Source organism: Bison bison, unplaced genomic scaffold (assembly GCF_000754665.1).
Source record: "Bison bison bison isolate TAMUID 2011002044 unplaced genomic scaffold, Bison_UMD1.0 scf7180017845430, whole genome shotgun sequence".
In the NCBI taxonomy this organism is placed as follows: domain Eukaryota; kingdom Metazoa; phylum Chordata; class Mammalia; order Artiodactyla; family Bovidae; genus Bison; species Bison bison.
Window position 1 is genome coordinate 23,625 of NW_011476003.1, and position 4,573 is coordinate 28,197.

Below are 4,573 nucleotides of genomic sequence, written 5' to 3' on the forward strand. Positions count from 1 at the left end.
TAATTATTGTGTGATTTCTTTCTTTTTTTTTAATTTTATTTTATTTTTAAACTTTACAATATTGTATTTGTTTTGCCAAACATCGAAATGAATCCGCCACAGGTATACCCACGTTCCCCATCCTGAACCCTCTATTAATATATAACAGACCGTGGGCTAAACTCAGATTTATTTATCACAACAGTCATGTAAATTAGGAACTCTTATTACTACTCAAGTATTAATTACTGATCTACTTGATTAAATTGATAGATTGGGTTTTGAACTCAAGCATTTTGACCCAAAATATCAATCATATTCTCTACAGCACAGGTTACACAATCTAAACTGGCTCTTAAGAAGTGAAAATTGGTGCTGATCTAAAAAGAAGTGAAGTAAAGAGAGATTTTGGTTGGTCTCAGTGTTTTCAACACAATGAAAAAGAAGCGCAATGTACAAGACAATGCAGAATACAAGACAATTGCAAACACGTCAAGCACAAATTAAGAAGGATGGAGGAAGACTGAAGAATTTGGAGGCTATAGAACACCATAGTGTTTTCGAAAGTATTTAATAATCTTTAAGATTTATTCAGCACTTACCAGAGCCATGAGTCATTTTAAAGTACATTGCATGAATTAATGTATTTAATTCTCACTGCAGACCTGTGAGGTGATTAAACTGAGGAACAGAGAGATTAAGTAAAGAACAAAAGGTTTTATATAGCTAATAGAAAGAGCAAAGTTTCAAACCAAGTCTGGCTTCAGAACCCATGTGTTTTACAATCTCAGAGACCCTGAAATAAGAAATACAGCATCGAGTAAGATTCAATACAAGGTTTTGCCCTGTAGACCCTCAGTCCATTTGAAATTAGATTACATTAAGTTACATTAAATTTTAGTATCACATTAGGTTTTAGTATTTCATTAAATTATTAAGTAACTTCTATAATTATTTAACAGTTATTTCTATTGCTTTCATTTAAAAGCAAACCTTTCTCTTCCTTAATATCATTTTAAGTAGATTCACAAATCTGGTGCATTACTGTAAAAAGAGCCCATATTTTCAAGTTTTGTTTTGTTGTTGTTGTTGTTTTTTCCTTGAAAGAATTGGGATACTGTGGTAGAATGTTTTAAACAATGTCACACTAGGGCTCTTTTACAAAAGAAGAGTAATTTCCTCATGCTAATATATACTTTTGCATTTTCTGTTTCATATTAAACACTATCTAATTCCCTAATCAAATATGTAAGCACATGCATATTGGGTAGATCACTGAATCTCCCTATTCTGGGATATGCCCTTTAAAGACATTTAGTAGAAGAAAGTATGAATATGTTTATAAAACACACACACACACACACAGATGAAGTTCCATGAGATACACAAGTAGAGTCTACATGTGCTTCTTTTTTCTAAACCACAGTAGCCATATTGTTGATAAATACAGACAGAAAGGTAAGCAGTCACTTGGGAGTAGTTATTAAATCTTAGGTCTCCTTAATAATTTTCCTCCATGAAAAGTCACTGTTTCCTTGATTTTTCCTTAGGAATTTTGTTCTATTCTCAGCATTCTTCTCAGGGCTCCTTTCATATCCTTGTTCCTCAGAGTATATATGAGGGGGTTGAGGGTAGAAGTTACAATAGTGTAGAAGAGTGGAAGGAACTCCCCCTGGCTATGGCCATAGAATCTCTTTGGTTGAATGTATATGGCTGAGCTGGTCCCAAAGAAGAGGGACACCACCAGCAGATGGGAACCGCAGGTCCCTAGAGCCTTACACCAAGCTTGGAATGACTTAATTTTTTTCACTGCTTGCACGATGAATCCATAAGAGACCAATATCAATGCCACAGGAAGAAGAAGGAGAACTAATGTGGCCACAAAAAGCTGGACTTCATTTGCATGGATGTCAAAGCGGGCCAAATTGATCATGGCAGGCACTTCGCATAAGAAGTTGTGCACATGGCGATATCCACAGCGAGGAAGGTGAAGGGTGATGGTTCCTTGGATAAGAGTGTTTCCTATTCCACATAGCCAGGCTATTCCTCCTAAGGACTTACAAAATGATGGGTGCATTACACTGGTGCAATTGAGAGGTCTGCAGCCCGCTACATAGCGGTCAAATGCCATGATGGTCAGGAGAACACACTCAGTGGAACCCAGTGAAAGGGACAAATAGAGTTGTATGGCACAGCCTGTTGATGCGATGGTCTTGGCTGGTCCCTTCAGGTTCCACAATAACTGGGGGACGATGCTGGTAGTTAAGAAAAGGTCAAGAAAGGAGAGATTTGTGAGGAAGAAATACATAGGTGTGTGAAGTTTGGAGTCCAGTCAGGAGACGAGGATAATGGCTGTGTTGCCCAGGATGGTCAAAAGATAGGATATCAAAATGACCACAAAAAGGATGGCCTCCAATTGAGGCTGGTCTGAGAATCCAAGCAAAATAAAATCTCCCCCAGATGTTTCATTATTTTCTTCCATTAGTCTGTTATTGTAAACGAGAAAAATGGACACAAAATTCAATTGAGGGAAATAACATTATTACTATTTACTTCTAAAATTTGAAGTAAACTCAGATTTTCATAACTAGTCAGTTTTCACGGAGAAGGAAAAATGGTAATTATTAAAAAGGCATTCTTAAAAACAAAGGCATTGTTTTGTGTCATCATTTCTTGACTCAAATATTTGACCCATCCTCTTTTTTTGTGTGTAACCATTCTCTTTTCCCATTTGTTGAAAATTATTAAGGTAATTTTTCTAAGAAGAAAAGAAAAGCTCTCAGTTTGAGTCGCTACGTAAGTCTGTTAGTAGAAGCGGGAGGAAAAGAGGATAGGAATGCTGAAGCAAATTTAAGCGCCTAGTAGGAAATGAATTAGGAGTGATCATTGTTTGTTTCCACAGAAATTACAATGCAAAAATAATGAATAACAGTTGAGTGAGTAGATCAGAAAAATAAATGGAACATATTTTTTGTCTTTTGTTACTCAAAGACAAAGCAAGTTCTGATAATGTTTCTTATAACTAAATATTTGATCAGAGTGTGTATAGGGTCAGACACAGGTGAATTTCAGCAGAGAGGAAAGCTAAATAATTTTATAAGCTATTTAACAACTGATCACAAGTTTTTATACCTCAAAGTTGACAGAAAAAAAAAAGACATTTGTGATACGTGCACATAAAAACACAAATGCACAAACTCAGGTGTGCAATTTGTTCAGTTTTTGATAAAATGTCTTCAGATTAAAAAAAAGAAAAAGGTAAAAACTCACTTACACACACCCACCTAATTAAAGACAAGGAATTGGCATTTGGTGACGTCATGAAAAAGCAAAATATGTCTTTGTCATCAATTTTACATTCTGCAGAACAGAATCAGTCCAGATTATATTTTGCCACACCTCTTCATTTACTGTTTTTCTACAATATCATCTTCTGTGTCCCCAAATTTTATGCTCTCATCAAGTGTGTGTGCTCAGTCATGTCCAACAACCCTATGGACTGTAACTCACCAAGCTTCTCTGTCCATGGGATTCTCCATGCAAAAATACTGCAATGGGTTGCCATTTCCTTCTCCAGTGCATCTTCCCAATTCAGGGACTGAATCCACATTTCCTGAATTGGCAGGCAGATTGTTTACCGCTGTACCACCTGGGAAATCCCCTTTAGGAGAATGGCATTGAAACATGTAAAATATCATGTATGAAACGAGATGCCAGTCCAGGTTCAATGCACGATACTGGATGCTTGGGGCTAGTGCACTGGGGCGACCCAGAGGGATGGTATGGGGAGGGAGGAGGGAGGAGGGTTCAGGATGGGGAGCACATGTATACCTGTGATGGATTCATTTTGATATTTGGCAAAACTAATACAATTATGTAAAGTTTAAAAATAAAATAAAATTTAAAAAAATAAAATAAAATCAGTCTCTTGTTGAATCATTTAAGAATAATGAAAGCTAAATTTATAAGCTTATTTGGGTATGTATATACTTTTACAAGTAACATGGCATCTTAAGTGAAATAAACATACTTTCAAAATTTTGTTTTTTTAATGTTATTGAAGAAAGTTGAACAAATGTAATTGTATGTACTTAAAGTGTACAACACGATAACATGCTATACATATATATTGCAGAATGATTACAAAGATTAAGAAAATTAACATATTCATCACCTCACATTGGTTAACTCTTTTCTCTGTGTGAGGTGAGAATGCTTATGATCTACTTTCAGCAACTTTCAAGTCTACAATACCATGTTATTAACTAAAGTCACCATGTCACACATTAGCTCCTCAGAACTTACTCTTATAACTGAAAATCTGTACCCTTTGACATACATTGCTCCATTTCGGAGAAGGCAAAGGCACCCTACTCCAGTACTCTTGCCTGGAAAATCCCATGGACAGAGGAGCCTGGTAGGCTGCAGTCCATGGGGTCGCTAGGAGTCAGACACGACTGAGTGACTTCACTTTCACTTTTCACTTTCATGCATTGGAGAAGGAAATGGCAACCCACTCCAGTGTTCTTGCCTGGAGAATCCCAGGGACGGGGGAGCCTGGTGGGCTGCCATCTCTGGGGTCGCACAGAGTCTG

The 4,573-nt window shown here is 36.8% G+C and overlaps 1 pseudogene; it reads right to left on the minus strand.

The window, feature by feature from the left end:
- Positions 1-1,462: 1,462 nt before the first annotated feature.
- On the minus strand, positions 1,463-2,461 carry LOC104984707 (annotated as a pseudogene).
- Between the last annotated feature and the right edge of the window lie 2,112 nt (positions 2,462-4,573).